We start from the raw sequence: 16,767 nt of genomic DNA, 5'->3' as shown, positions 1-16,767 counted from the left end.
GTCGATGAGATGGCATGCGGAACATTCACAAACAGATGGCAAAATGACTCACCCGTCTGACGGGAAATCTTGGAAACATTTTAACACCGTACATCCAGACTTTGCTAGGTCTAAGCGAAATGTTTATCTTGGTCTTTGCACTGACGGGTTTAGTCCATTTGGTATGTCTGGTAGGCAATATTCATTATGGCCTGTGATTCTTACGCCATATAACCTTCCTCCAGATATGTGCATGCAAAGAGAGTTTTTGTTTCTAAGTATATTAGTCCCTGGTCAAAATCACCCGAAGCGGGCCCTTGATGTGTTTTTGCAACCACTCATACATGAGTTAAACCAGTTGTGGCATGTTGGAGTACGAACATATGACTGTTCGAGTGGTAAAAATTTTACGATGCGAGCGGTGCTTATGTGGACAATAAGCGATTTCCCGGCATACTGAATGCTATCAGGTTGGACAACGCATGGGAGGTTATCATGTCCTTATTGTCTTCATAGGACTGATGCATTTCAGCTTAAACATGGTAGGAAAACCTGTTGGTTTGATTGCCACCGTCGGTTTTTACCACCAAACCATCAATATTGAAGATATAGGCGTTTTTTTATAAAGAACAAATTGGTTCGTCTCCCTCCACCAGTGTACCTAACTGGAGTAGAGCTTGAAGCGCAAATAGATCATTGGGGTGGACTTGAAACGGTCCCCCTTGGAGGAAATTGGCACACTCCTACGAATATGCCTGACGGATATGGGGTTCATCACAATTGGCACAAGAAAAGTATATTTTGGGATCTGCCTTACTGGAAAGATCATTTGCTTAGACACAATCTTGATGTTATGCACATTGAGAAGAATTTTTTCGATAACATCATGCATACTGTTTTGAACGTCCAAGGAAGAACCAAAGACAGCGTTAAATCACGGATGGACTTACCTGATATATGTAACAGAATTGAGTTGCATATGGTGAGTAATGGGAAAGCACTTGTTCCTGTATTTCGGTTGGGTGCTGAACAAAAAACAGCATTGTTTAATTGGGTATCATCAGGCGTGAAATTTCCTGATGGATATGTATCTAATCTGGCTAAATCTGTGGATAAAGGACAAAAGTTTTCAGGGATGAAAAGTCATGATTGTCATGTGTTTATGCAACAGTTACTTCCTTTTGCGTTTGCTGAACTCCTACCGGGACATGTCCATGAGGCACTAGGAGGCATTGGAGCTTTCTTCCGTGATCTAAGTACAAGGACATTATCAGAAGATGTAGTTGCACAACTGTCTACAAATATTCCAATATTGTTGTGCAATTTAGAGAAAATATTCCCACCTGCTTTCTTCGATGTTATGGAACATTTACCTATACACCTCCCTCATGAAGCAGATTTAGGAGGACCTGTTCAGTTTAGGTGGATGTATCCGTTTGAACGATTTATGAAGCATTTGAAGGGTAAGGCCAAAAACTTAGCAAAAGTTGAAGGGTCTATCGTGGCGGGAAGTCTGACAGAAGAGACTTCTCATTTCACGTCTTATTACTTTGCTCCAAAGGTTCGTACACGCAAACGGGCTCCAAGACGTTACGACGATGGGGGTGTAGGACAAAGTTACGCAGTAGAAGGTGTGCCTGATATATTCTCACCAATTGGACGTCTAAGTGGGAAACTAAATGAAACTTGTTGGTCAAACGAACATGACTACCACAGCGCACATACATATATACTTCTGAATTGCGAGGAATTGGCACCTTACGAGAGGTACATAATTATAACCATGTATTATTAAAATTTGATTGAACAGACGAAATGTCCTTAACAATGTTTTAAAATTTCAGCACTTTCGTCAGTCAAGTCCGAGAATGCATTGACGGTGTTTCAGAAGATGAAATTAACAAGCGAAAAGACCAACATTATGCATTGTGGTTAAAAGGTCAAGTCGAGCATGATGACATGACATATGTGTTAGAATATTTAGAGACTAAGCGGAATAAAGAGATTTGAGAGAGTGTGCAAAAGAGATGAGAGAAAGAGTTCCCAAAGTAGTGTGTTTATTCATTCTCGTCTTTGACACATATATAGAGGAGACAGAATAGAAACTAGTTTTAGCTAAGCTACAATACAAAAGAAAGTGGTTAGACACATAAGGAAACATGTGAGTCTTGAGCATGGATCCCGAGAGATAGTGACAGCTCCAACGGTCACAAGACCAAGTGTAAACGACGCGCCAAGGGGGGACCATTGTACGGACACCAACTCTCTTCTTCCTTAAACATCACACGTGATCCCTTGAGCCTTCTCTCCTTATTAAAGGCTAACACCGATTCAAGCCCTAAAGCATAGAACCTTTCTTGACCAATACTCCCCCTCAAGCTTAGCCATCGAAGTTGTTTAGATTGCTAAGCTTGAAGACCCATGAGCATCACCTCATTAAAAACCTTAACAAGGAAAACCTCATGGGACAAAACCTTGTTAAGGGAAAAAGAGTGTGATGTCCATGGATCAAGGACTATGATCAAGGGCGACTAAGGTCCACAAGTCCTAGCTTGCTAAAGAGATTGTTGCAAACTTTAAGACTTGCAGCCTTAGTGAAAATATCAGCCAACTGGTCTTCACTTCTTGTGTAACACGGTAACACCACACCTTCCTCAATCTTCTCACGGACCTTGTGGCAATCTATTTCAATAGACTTTGTTCTCTCATGAAACACCGAGTTTGTTGCAATGTGTATAGCAGCTTGGTTATCACAATGCATTGTAATCGGACCTTCTTGCTCAATGCCAAGGTCTTTAAGGAGCGCCTTAAGCCAGGTTAATTCACTTGTAAGCTTCCTCATTGCCCTATATTCAGCTTCTGCGGTTGAGCATGAGACCACCTTTTGCTTCTTAGTCTTCCAGGTTACAAGATTTCCACCAATGAAAGTACAATACCCACTTGTTGACTTTCTATCAACACGATCACCAGCCCAATCTGAGTCGCAATATCCCACAATCTCTGTATTATTGTTCTTTCCCATCCAAATGCCTTGTCCTGGACTCCCTTTGAGGTATCTGAGAATTCTTTCCACCATACCCCAATGATACACTGTCGGAGCTTGCATATGTTGGCTTACTTGATTCACGGCGAAGCAGAGATCTGGCCTTGTGAGAGTGAGATAGATCAGTTTGCCAACAAGTCGTCGATACCTAAATACATCCTTGAAGGCTTCATCTGATTTCTCCCCCTTTCGATTGACTTTGTAGCCCTCTTCAAGCGGCGTTTTGGCTGGTTTAGCTCCAAGTTTTCCTGTCTCTTTGAGAAGATCAACTGTGTATTTCCTCTGAGACAGAAAGAGACCCTCAGGAGACCTACACACCTCAATGCCAAGGAAATACTTGAGCTCGCCGAGGTCTTTAATGTCGAATACCGAGTTAAGAAAGGCTTTTGTAGACTGAATTCCCTCCTTGTCATCTCCAGAAATGATAAGATCGTCTACATAAACAAGAACAACCACCAGACCTTGAGAACTTTGGAGGGTAAACAAAGTATGATCCGAGTGAGACTTCTTGAACCCCTTTTCCATCAGAGTGGTACTAAGCTTGTTATACCAGGCTCTTGGAGATTGTTTCAATCCATATATAGCTTTCCTCAATCTCAAAACGTTACCGGGTGCAACAATATCCTCTAAGCCTGGAGGAGGGGTCATATACACTTCTTCCTGAAGTTCCCCTTGAAGGAATGCATTTTTCACATCCATTTGCCACAGATCCCACGAGAGATTAGTAGCGAGTGAGAGGACTACTCTTACAGTATGGAGCTTGGCAACCGGAGCAAACGTGTCTGTATAATCTTCTCCAAAGGTCTGAGTGAACCCTCTTGCAACCAACCGAGCCTTGTATCTCTCAATTTCACCGTTACTCTTATACTTGATAGTGAAAACCCACTTTGAGCTCACAGCTCGCTTCCCTGGTGGTAACTCGGCTTCATCCCAAGTATGGTTGCGCTCCATAGCTCCTCTCTCGTCACCTATAGCTTCAATCCACTCCTTCTTGTCTTTAGCTTCTTCATAGCTTTGAGGAATTTCGTGTTCCTCAATTTTTCCCATGAACGCTTGATGATCAGAGGGCAACAAGGCAAGAGAACAAACAACCTGAATTGGATGAGCTACAGCTTGACTATTGTAGTAGACTCTGGTGTTCTTGCTGAGCCTAGTACTTCTTCTTAATGGCTGAACAGGTTCCTCTACAATACAATTAGATGGATCCTTGATGAGCCTAGTACTTCTTCTTAATGGCTGAACAGGTTCCTCTACAACCGCCTCTCCTTGTTCTTGTGGGACTGATTCCTCTGCCTCCACTTCTAAGTCATCTGGAGTTGGCTCTTGACTCTGCTCCTCTTCTTGATTTACTTCTGAACTCAATGGTACCGGCTCAGCTTCTTCTTGAGTACTTGTAGGAACCGGCTTATGCACTTGCTTGGGCAGGACTGGGTTCCCAAGGTGATCCAGCAAGAACCGCAGACTGGTAGCGAGATCTGATGGGGAGCTTGACAGGTCTTTGAGACTCTCCCAATTCTTCTTGTCATAGTATCCCTGGTTCTCAAGAAATTTGACCTCCCTGGACACATAAGTGCGGCTATTAACAGGATCATAGCACTTGTACCCCTTCTGAGTTGTTGAATACCCAAGGAATATACACTTTATGCTTTTGGCCTCAAGTTTGTTTCTCTGTTCACCTGGAACAAACACAAAACAAACACACCCAAAAACACGTAAGTGATCTAATGAGGGTTTAGTTTTGTTAAGTACCTCAAATGGTGATGAGTCTTGTAAGACTTTTGTTGGGGTCCGGTTAATGAGATAGCATGCGGCTAAGACAGCATCTCCCCAAAAACGTTTAGGCACATTTGTATGGAACATCATCGACCTGGCCACCTCCATTAAATGTCTATTCTTCCTCTCAGCAACTCCATTTTGTTGTGGAGTGTAAGGGCAACTGGTTTGGTGTAAGATGCCATGCTTTGATAGATGTTCTTTGAATCTTTGACTTGTATACTCACCGCCATTATCTGATCTAAGAATCTTAATCTTGGCATTAAAATGATTAGTCACATAATTTTGAAAGTTTGTGAATGCTTCAAATACACAGTCTTTAGAGGGAAGTAAAGTTATCCAGGTATATTTTGATTTTTCATCAATGAAGGTCACAAAGTATTTATTACTAACCCTAGACATGCAAGGTGAAGTCCACACATCAGAATGAACCAAGTCAAAGCAATGTTCATAAATAGTAGATGATTTAGGGAAAATAACTCGACAATGTTTACCAAGAATACAAGATTCACAACTTGTGTGATCAAAAGCAACATCAGGTAACATTAATTCAATAGCACGCGAGTGAGGGTGACCTATTCTAGCATGCCAAATAGAGTTCAAACTTGCAGAAAAACATGAATTAAAAGAGAAAGCATTTGAGTCGCTTGGTGAAGAATCCTCGAGAACATATAGATCATCTTTGGTTCCCCCTTTTCCAAGTACCTTCCCATTCTTAATATCCTGAAAGTGAACATCATTAGGACCAAATATCGCATAACAGTCTAAGTCCTTGGTAGCTCTACTAACCGATAATAAGTTAGAAGTGAACTTAGGCACAAACAATGCTTTACTATCTTTATCAAATAACTTTAGGTTACCAGTTCCTTCTATGGGAATTCCATCACCATTAGCTATCACAACATTTCCTAAAGCCGGTTTTATGTTGTTTAACAGTTCAGGGTTACTAATCATATGATGAGATGCACCTGAATCGACAACTAAAGCGGTTTTAGGTTTATTAGAGAAGAAGGTGATACCAGACTGTTTTGCGGCTAAGGCTTTGATAAGAGCCTCAAGGTCGGTCTTTCTCACAAACTCAGTCGAGACATTCATGGCACCATCTCCACCTTGTGTCAATGCACCGGCTCCTTCTTGAGCAAAGCTAGCTCTTGCATCCTTGAACTTGCTCGGCTTCAGGTGGGGATGAAGAATCCAACATTTATCTTTGATGTGACCCTTCTTCTTGCAATGGTCACAGATCCATGGCTTCCTGTCATCGGGTTTAAAGACACCTTTGTTGGCCGAGATGAGCTCTTGCTTCTTGAAGAGACCAATAGAACCTTGCTCCTTTTGGATACTTGCACAAACGTCTTCAAGGCTTGGGAGCTTATCCTCTCTCAAAATGTGCTTGATGAGGTCGTTGAAGATGGGGTTTAGCGTGAGAAGAAGTCCAAAGACTTTGTCTTGCTCTCGCCTTTCATTGAGAACTTTAGGATCCAAAGTGCTCGGCCTCAGCATCTCTAGCTCAGCCCACAAAGATCTGAACTTCCCAAAGTGAGCTTTGAACTCCATGTCTTCCTGGCTCAGGTCATTAATCGCCTTCTTGACTTCAAAGACTCTGCTCAGGTTTGTATCATTACCGAACACATTCTTGAGAGTTTCCCACAGAGATTTTGCTGTCTCACAGTAGGAGTAAGCTTCAAGAATCGTCGGCTCAAGGGAGTTTTGAATGATGCCAAGCACGGTCTGGTCTTCTTGGAACCATTTTGCTTCCACAGCTTTGGCTTCTTCATCCTTCTTTCCGTCTTTGGTGGCGTCTTCTTCGGGAATCTGTTCTTCTAAGACGTGATTCCAAAGCCCTCGTCCACACAACGCCGTCTTTGTGGTTCTAGACCACAACAAGTAGTTTCCTCCTTTGAGGATAACAGGAATCACCACCGGTTTTGAGATCTCGGTGTTTGCATCGTTTGAACTCATTTTGTTCTTGAGGGGTTTTGAGAAACAAGAGAATAAGAGATGAGCGAACTAGAGAATGAGAGATTTAGAGAATAAGGTTTAAAGAATAGAGAAAAGAAACTCAGGAAATCGGAACCAATCGCTCTGATACCATGTTAGAATATTTAGAGACTAAGCGGAATAAAGAGATTTGAGAGAGTGTGCAAAAGAGATGAGAGAAAGAGTTCCCAAAGTAGTGTGTTTATTCATTCTCGTCTTTTACACATATATAGAGGAGACAGAATAGAAACTAGGTTTAGCTAAGCTACAATACAAAAGAAAGTGGTTAGAGACATAAGGAAACATGTGAGTCTTGAGCATGGATCCCGAGAGATAGTGACAGCTCCAACGGTCACAAGACCAAGTGTAAACGACGCGCCAAGGGGGGACCATTGTACGGACACCAACTCTCTTCTTCCTTAAACATCACACGTGATCCCTTGAGCCTTCTCTCCTTATTAAAGGCTAACACCGATTCAAGCCCTAAAGCATAGAACCTTTCTTGACCAATAATATGCAGTATGGTTTCATGAGTTGCTCCTAGGTCCTATTTCGAAGATAACTACTGCAGCTATGTATTTCACACGTGGCTATGTTTTTCATACTTATAGTCATGGCACTCAACGGGCAACTACAAACTATGGAGTTTGTGTACGAGGTGAAGTAGACTTTTATGGGATCATCAAAGAGATAATTGAAGTGGAATACCCCGGATTAGTCAGAATGAAAACTGTTCTATTCAAATGTGATTGGTTTGATCCTACGGTAGGTCGTGGAGTGCGAATTAACAAATTCGGAGTGGTAGATGTAAACGCATCTCGGCGATACAATAAGTTCGAGCCTTTTATACTTGCATCTCAAGCAGAACAAGTCACCTTTGTTCCATATCCTCGAGTTCGGAATACGGGAATTTCATGGCTGGCGGTTGTCAAAGTTGCTCCAAGGGGTATAATTGATGGTGTAGATCTCCCGCCAATGCAACAAGATGATTGTGTCGACATTACAGCACCGGATGTTGAAGAAAATGTTCTTTTAATTGATCCACGTAATCGACAAGTTGAAGATCTACATGGGGACGAAACTGAAGAAGGTGCTGACGAATTTCAAACAAGCAGTGATGATGATGACAATGATGATGAGGACACCGAGGAAAATGTTGATGAAGACTAATTAAATATGTTGACATTTAATTGCATGCTTTGAACGTTTCAATGTAACATTAATTAATGCCAATTAATGAAAACTAATTAAATGTTGATGAAAATTTGTTAAAGTGTTGACTTGGACATATGTTGACTTTTACGACGAATTTACGACGATTTTTTGGAATTCGTCGTAAATTCGTCGTAAAAGGCAAACCCTAAACCCTATAGGGTTTAGCTTTCCCAACTTACAGAATGGTTTTTGGGTTTATTTTCCTAAGTAAACTGATGTATTATATAAGGGTCTGTAGTATAAGGTTCAGGAACTTGTAGAAATGTGGTTTTATTACGACGAATTTACGACGAATGGGTGTTAACGTCGTAAATCCGTCGTAATATACCATCGAGATTACGACGAAATGTAACCCCTAAATCTTATAATCTATCTTTTCTGGGGTTTAGGGGGGATTTTGATGAAGAGAATGAAATGTCTTACCATCTCATAAGGTAAAACAACTTTCTAAACAAAAAAAAAAAAAATTCAAAATTTGACATATATGTGTTTATCAAATAATCTTAAGGTGTTATATACATTTATTTATCTTACATCTTACTAAATTCTTCATTAAGTTAGAAAGTTATACACACCACATTTATCATGAATAGACATGCTTGTATGTCCTTATGGATGTTTCAATTTTTGAATTTCATCAGTTTTGGTATAATTCATCGTAAATTCGTCGTAATATTACGACGAATTTACGACGATATGTGGATACACAGCCGTCTTAATTTTTATGATTTATACGATTCGTCGTAAAATCGTCGTAACATTACGACGATTTTACGACGAATAACACGGATCATCGTAAAATCGTCGCAAAGCCCAGATACAGCCACGTGTGTTTGTCTTATTCCTTTGTTATACGGTGGGACCTTTGCGACGAATTTACGACGGATTCGTCGTAAATTCGACGTAACTATTACGTCGAATTTACGACGAATATAAATTCTATATATAGGACCTCACCCCTTCCTCATTTCGTCGCTTATCTCTCCTTCCTCTCTCTCTGCTTCGTCCTCTCTTGCATTCCTCCTCTTTTTGACGCAAAAAAAGGTAATTATTTTTTTTTAATTACTTTAAATTATTTTATTATTAAATAGTTTAGAAATTCAAACGGTTTAGGTCGGGAATTAGTTTAGGCTCGGAATTTGTTAGATTTAGGATCGGAATTTCTTAGATTTAGGATCGGAATTTCTTAGATTTAGGATCGTAATTAAAAATTAATTGTAATTAACTTGAAAAATAAAATTTTATCGGTTTTGCAGACGATGACTCGACGGAGGACGCATTACATCAATTTCATGGCGGACGGACACTCTTCCCGGGCGTCTGCCTCGGGAAACACCGGGACCGATGTCCCTTCATCTTCCGGAGCCTCCTAGGTTCCGAATACCGCGGAGCCGTCTCCACCACCGCCTCCACCATCGCCTCCACCACCACCTCCACCGCCGGCTGCCGAACCGGTACCCGTCCCTCCTCATCCGTATGCCCAGTTTACGGTTGAGGATTTACTAGCCATACCGGGACAGGGGGCTTTACGACGTCTGGTTCCCGGAAAAGCGGAACCGGGCTCTTATTGGTAAGTAAACTTTTTAGTTAACTTTTTATATTTTTTTAAATTAATGTTTTAATTTACTTAAATATTAATGTAATAAGTTTTTTTTTTGTTTCATAGGTTTAGTTTGGATAATTGTGTCGGTCGGAGCGTTTCCGACACAATTAAGAGTCATTTCGTGGAGCCACACTACAATTGGAGCAAGGTGTCGCAAGAGATGTTCGACACCTAGTACAAGTGCTTTGCGGTAATATTTTTTAAATATTATTTATATCATTTTAAATTGTAGTAAAATTCAATTAATCTTACATTTATATTATTTATCTAATTTTTTGTTTTCTTTTGCAGCAACGGTGGAACTGGGACATCGGGATCAACGAGACGGTCCGCGAAGCTTTCCGGCTGAAGGCGCAGAAACGCCTAGTCAACACCGTTTCCGATTGGAAGCGGAAATGGGAGACCGACGGCGACGACGCAAAGCCGAGCTCCATGTCCACTACCTGTTGGAACGGGTTGAAGGTGTACTGGCTGGACCGCATCCCCAAACCACCGCTGCTAAGTGTTCGGCCGTCCGAAACCGGGTCGATCCGGTGACTGGTGAGAAGTTAGTGACCCCGCACACTTCTGGCCAATCTTTTGTGGGAAGACGTCTCATGATGGTAAGTAATTATTATTTTAATTTAATTTTATTTATTGCTATAATTTATTAAATATTTTTCACTAATGTTTACTAATTCGTAGGCCGAGGAGAACGGAGGAGAACTACCTCCAATGACGAAGCTCTTCGAGACCACTCACCGGAAGAGGGACGGGAGCTTTGTCGACGCTCGGTCCGAGGAGATCTACAATGCCTCTATGCAGCGGATCGCCGAGCGGGAGACCCAGACCACACCTGACGGTACTATCCAAGTACCGTTGACCGTCGCTGAACAAGACCAGATTTTCGAAGAGGTATGATCTCTTTCAATTTTTTTTAAAATTTATTATATTTATTACTTAATAAATAATTAACGTTTTTATTTTCCATTTGTAGGTTGCTCCGAAGAAGAAGGGCCGAACCTTAGGGATGGGCTCTATTAGAGACTGTCCTGCCGCCTCGGCTTCCGGATTCTGCACGCAGGAGGATCCGAGTCAGCTTCGCCAGGAGCTTGCTACGGCCAATGCTGAGATCACCACTCTCAGGCATGAGCAAGTGGCCCAGAAGCAGGAGCTCACCGAGATGCACGGTCTCTTCGACATCATTGCAGAAGCGGTTCCGCAGTTGGCCACCGCAATCCGAGCGAGGCAACAGCGAGCACGAGGGGTCTTTGAGACCGGTGGTACTTCCGGTACTGGACCATCGGACCAGCAGACGCAGGGTCAGTCTTCGGCTCCGGTAGTGCAGACGGGAAACGACGGTCCAGCAGCGACGGGCGGCCAAGCGGAGAGCCTCCTCGTGACGTCGATCTGAACGTCGACGATTACGAAATCACATTGTAGATTAGGTTTTTTTGTAAAAAACAATTTGTATTAAATTTTTTTTTTTTTATAAATTATTTTTGAATTTAAATTGTTTTTTTTCTATTTTTAATTTTTTATTATTTTCAAAATTCATTAATTAAATTAAAATTGAATTAAATATTTAATTTATAAATCGACGTAAATTCGTCGTAAATTTACGTCGAATATTTAACGACGAATTTACATCGAATAAGTTTACGTCGAATTTACGTCGAAAATTTACGACGATTTAACATCGACAATTAAAAAATTAGTTTCCTTTAATTGAAATTGTTCGTCTCCTAATCGTTGTTAAATCGATGTAATTTTACATCGATTTTACGTCGTTTTTATGTTGGAGTTCTTTCGTTGTACTTCCGTTGGAAATTTTACGTCGCATTTACGACGAATAGTTTCCGACGATTTTACGACGATTTTCCGGAGTTGGTAATTTTACGACGATTTTACGATGATTTTGGTTTTACGACGATCGTTTTACGACGAATTTTTTTTCGTCGTTAATTCGACGTAAATGCTGTTTTACGTCGATTTTACGTCGATATATGCCGACGTAAAACCCGATCTTTCTTGTAGTGTAATTTTAATTTGATTTTGTAGGTCGAAGAAAACGGGGGAGAAGAAGAACGGCAAATTCACGGATCCTCGGACGGAGGAGATTTACAACGCCGCCTGTGCGCGAATTGAGGAGCAGCACACGCAGTTCACTCAGCAGGCGCCTCCGACGTCTCCCGGAGGTAGCTTGGTCCAATCTACCCTGACGCTGACGGTGCCGGAGATGGACCAGATCTTCGAAGAGGTAAGTGTATTCTTTTTCCTATTTAGTTTAATTTTAACTTTATATTGTACTTTTTTACATAAATTTTCTACATATTTTCAGGTTGCCCCTAAGAAGAAGGGCCGGGGTTTTAGGGATGTGATCCATCCGTGATACCCCAGTCGCTACGGCGACTGGTCATGTCCGGGCAGCAGATCCGCTTATCCGCCAGGAGATCCATCAGATGCAGACTCAGTATAAGACGAAGATCGACCAATTGTACGGTCTCTTCGAGATTATGGGAGCCGACAACCCGTTGCTCATGACGCAGTTGGACAGGTTGCGGGCAGCTGGAGTTGTCGGGTCATCTGCTTCATCAATTCTAGGAGGCAACCACCAATGCAGACGGACGAGGAGATGTTCCGGTCTCTCGGGGTTGATCCTCCTAGACCCGGGGATCAGGCGCCGGAAGCCTCCAACCGAAGACTCGGCAAAGAACATGTGGAGCAGGATGGGGATCCGGAGCAGGGCGATGAGGGGATCGACGACATTAGTTTAGGTTTAGATCTTTAGGTTTTTTGTAATTATTATGATTTATTTTTTTTTGAATTTTAATTAAAATTTAAGTTGTAAATTATTTCTTTTTTTTTTATTGAAATTTTAATTCGGATTAAATTTTTTTTTTAATTTGATTTATAAAAAATGTCGTATAATCGTCGTAATATATTTATTATTAATTTTTTAAATCGTCGTAAATACGTCGTAACGCGTACGACCAAATTACGACCAATTATTCGTCGTATATTATACGACGTTTAGTACGACGAATATACGTCCGAGTTTTACGACGGTTTTACGACGAATAGAAAAAAAAATTTAACGATCACGACGAAACTTCCGTCGTATATATACGACGAACATACGTCGGTTTTTAACGACGACTTTACGATGGTTACGCTGAAAACCAAATCGAGGCAAATCAATGTAAAGTCGTCGTAAGCCTTACGACGCGTTCACGACAATCCTTTTACGTTGATGTTACGACGAATATAAACCCTCCTAGATTTTACGACGAATAGTCTTTTACGACGATGGTTTTACAACGACTTAGAAACCGTCGCTAGTTCGTCGTAATTTGGCTATTACAACGAACTTACGACGGTTTTGGCCATTGTAAAACGGTGTTTTTCTTGTAGTGATAAGTTGTCCAATTTTGAGGGTGATCAGACGGTGAGAAGGTCTTCGTCTCTCCATGAAAATTCTGACGGTATGCATTTATCCAAAAAAGTCTTCTTGTTCTAATTTATGTCTCTTTATCCCAAATTACCTGAAAAGTCTTTTAAAATCCGAAAACATAGAAATCCTTTGAAAACCATTGAAAATGGAGTAAAAACACCTGTAAAAGACATTAAAGTGATCCATAAAAATGGTCAAAATCCGGTGTTATCATGATGTTTTAGAGTCTTGATCCCAAGTCTCTCCACCATGTCTAGAGACATTACACTGATGCTTGATCCAGAATCACATAAAGCATTATCCACTTTCAAGCTTCCAAGAGAGCATGGTATGGAGAACTTTCATGGATTACCAAGCCTTGGGATAGTTTTGGGTGTCACCCTTGTTGAACCAGTGCTAGAGACTCCATTAGATGTCCTTCCTTGAACCATTCTCTGATCATTTCCTTCAGCAATCTCAGAATCATTCTTTTTCATATCAAAACAAGCTGCCTCCCCACATTCTTTCTCAATGTCCTCATTGAGATCACATAACATGTGTTCGCGGATCAGACCGAGTTGGGCCTGCGACTTGGAAGTGAAGGAGACCAACTCGCACACATGGTTCAAGACCTGTGCTATATGTTCGCACTTTAGACCGAGAAGGAAATGCGGCTCAGTCGACAAGGTTTTAACTTGCAAGATCTTGCTCCCAGACTTGTGCGAGTTGGGTGTGTCACTTGGAGCTGAACAAGACCAACTCGCACACATATCTTCTCCAGAATGCGTCTTGGTTGTGCGAGTTGAAGAGGAGAAAACCTGAACAGCACACATGTTCGATGAGCAGTCTGAGATAGGCATGCGGCTGAGGCTGAAGGAGTTTAGGCGCACAAAGCTAGCTTCATGGCTGTGCGACTCAGGCTTGCAAGATGGGAAACGCTTGACCAAGTCGCACACTTAGCACATTACCCATTTGAAGCCGGGTCAGGACCCAGTTTGTCCTGGGTTGACTCGGTTCGAGCTACTTCCTATAAATATGTTTTAGGGTTTTTTTTACCAAGAAAAAAGTTTTATTCTCTCTAATTTCTTTACCTATTTTGTGAAAAGACTCTCCTTTGTAAGGTGACCGTGCCAGATCGCTATCCCATACCCATCATCGAGGAGTTGTTGGATGAACTACACGGTGCTGTTGTATTCTCTAAGCTTGACCTTAAAAGAAAGTTTCTTTTTGTTGGAAAAGTGTGTAAGTATTATTGCTCTCAAATCTGTAAAAGTTACACAATGAATCCAATACATTGACTATTTATACTAATTCTTTAAACTGCCTAGCCGAAAATCCCGGGAAAGATTTTTGGAATATTTCCTTATCTCCTCATGCGGCCGCCGCTATAACGCATTGCCTAGGGTTTTTACGAGCCTTACATCTTCGCAGCTAGGCCCATTTGCTGTTAGAGTCTGCTCATTGAAACGTCACACCGTGGCCCAGTTCGTCGAGATGCAACTCGGTCCAACTCATCGAAGTGCCGCTCGGCCCAATCCTGCTGTAGTGCGGCTCGGCCCACGCTTCATGATACGGCTCGACTCAGTTACTTCCTCACAGGGCTCGGCCCAGTCCAGCTGCGATGCGGCTCAGCTCGGCCCATGTCTCCTCGTGAGCAGCTCGGCCTGATTACTCCTTCGCAGGGCTCTACCCAATTATTCCTCTCTCTAATGGATTCGGCCCATTCGAATATTCTTTGCTGCGGCTCTGTTTTTTTCAGATACTTAGTCATTTTCGAGATGGTTAAAAATGTTTGGGGTGAAACCGACCCCAACAGTTAGCCCCCTAGCTCGTCAGTTTTGGAGACGAGAGTGATGAGGTTCGTCGTTCCTGGTCACAGCATTAACCATCGCGTTGAGGAATAAAGGAGAGACGATGCTCTTTGGGGAATCCTTACGCATTGCTTTCACCGAGACGTGCCACGAAGAGTAATACCAAGCTATGACGAGGCGCTTTGTATGTTAATGCTGAGCCGTTGAGGAATGACTATGGCGAGAAACATTTACAACGAAGAGGCGCTTTATTAGATAATGTTGAGCCATGCTGTTGGTAACGATGAGGAGTGTTTGTTATACAATGCCGAGCCGTTAAGAGCTAATAACAACAAGGCATTTTCGTTATATGATGCCGAGCCGTTAAGAGCTAATAATGACGAGGCGTTTTTGTTATATGATGACGAGCCGTTAAGAGCTAATAACGACGAGGCGTTTTTGCTTTATAATGCCGAGTCGTTAAGACCTACTAACGACGAGGCATTTTCGTTATATGATGCTGAGCCGTGAAGAACTAATAACGACGAGGCGTTTTTGCTATATAATACCGAGCCGTTAAGAGCTACTAATGACGAGACATTTCGTTATACGATGCCGAGACGTTAAGAGCTAATAACGACGAGGCGTTTTCGTTATATGATGCCGAGTCGTTAAAAGCTACTAACGACAAGGCGTTTTCGTTATATGATGCCGAGCCGTTAAGAGTTAATAACGACAAGGCATTTTTGCTATATAATGCCAAATAGTTTACCTGGGATGCATCGTTCGTAGTATTGTTCCTAGAGATGGATTTCAAATTTTAGCGCGTGCATGAGATATGCTTCGGGAATGTGTGTATATTGCGGATCTCACACGCTAACCTTAAATTTTTGCTGCTTCCCGAGGTTAACACGGACCCCATGCGCCTTCGAATTTCTATATAAAGAGAGTTTCCCATTCACTCCTCTTCATAATTTCAGATCTCCAACTTTATCAAAGGTAGCTCTCCCTTCTCTTTTCTTTCTCTCTCTATTTTTATTTACTTTTGGCTAGGGTTTTTAGATCTCCATCGACGCCAATCACCTTTCTGACAAGCCCCACCGCGTAGTATATTCTGTAAGTTCTGTATAAATCCGTAAATTATTCCGAGCCATTCTGAGGATTCGTTAAACTCTCTCTTTCACTACGAGCCGCACGCTATGAATACCAAGGCGATGGATGCGACGGGATTGTCTGATTCAGAACCTGCCGAGGCATCTGTTACAGCGAGCCTATCTGGTGCCCGCTCTGCGGAAGACGAGGCGTCTGTTACTTCGAGCCATCTGGTGCCCGCTCTGTGGAGGACGAGGCGTCTGTTACCTCAAGCCCATCTGGTGCCCGCTCTCTGGAAGACGAGGCGTCTAACTCGATGGGCCAATCCTTTGTTCACCCTGTAAATAACAAGGCCGTAGATTTTGCTGTGATAAAAGCCGAGGACGAGGCTTTTCCATTTGACCCGAAGAAGAAAGGCTTGAGATAGAGCATCTTATGGCGAGCCGAGGTGCTTCTACGTCCGGGAAAAAGAGAGTTCGCCAAGGGAAGAGACAAAGGCCCGATCCGCCTGGTTATACACTCTCTTCCCCAGAAACACTCGAGGCATTATGACACCGCCGAGCTGACAAGCCGAGGGGTCTGCGGCACATGATCGGTATCCTGGTTCGGAGCTTTGAATGTGGGATCAACGTCTAGCTTAACCACTTGCTCAATTTGCTGGAGGTTAGAAAGGCTCCGAATGGGAATAAATTTTATATTTCCAACAAATCGAAGAGCCGGATAATGCACGATTTTCCGAGCAAAGATTGTTTTTGGACCGAGCGCTTTTTCTATGTCCAAGTGAATGAGGCGTCGGTGCACGAAGACTTTGTTTGGAAGACTAAAACCGACTAGGGACCACTTGGTAGTCGATCCAAAGCCCTTCTTCGGCTCGGAGTCTCTA

The sequence above is a fragment of the Eutrema salsugineum genome, unplaced genomic scaffold (assembly GCF_000478725.1).
Source record: "Eutrema salsugineum unplaced genomic scaffold, Eutsalg1_0 scaffold_18, whole genome shotgun sequence".
NCBI classification, from domain to species: Eukaryota; Viridiplantae; Streptophyta; class Magnoliopsida; order Brassicales; family Brassicaceae; genus Eutrema; species Eutrema salsugineum.
The sequence above is the reverse complement of the archived record's forward strand: the minus strand, read 5'-3'. Positions refer to the sequence as shown.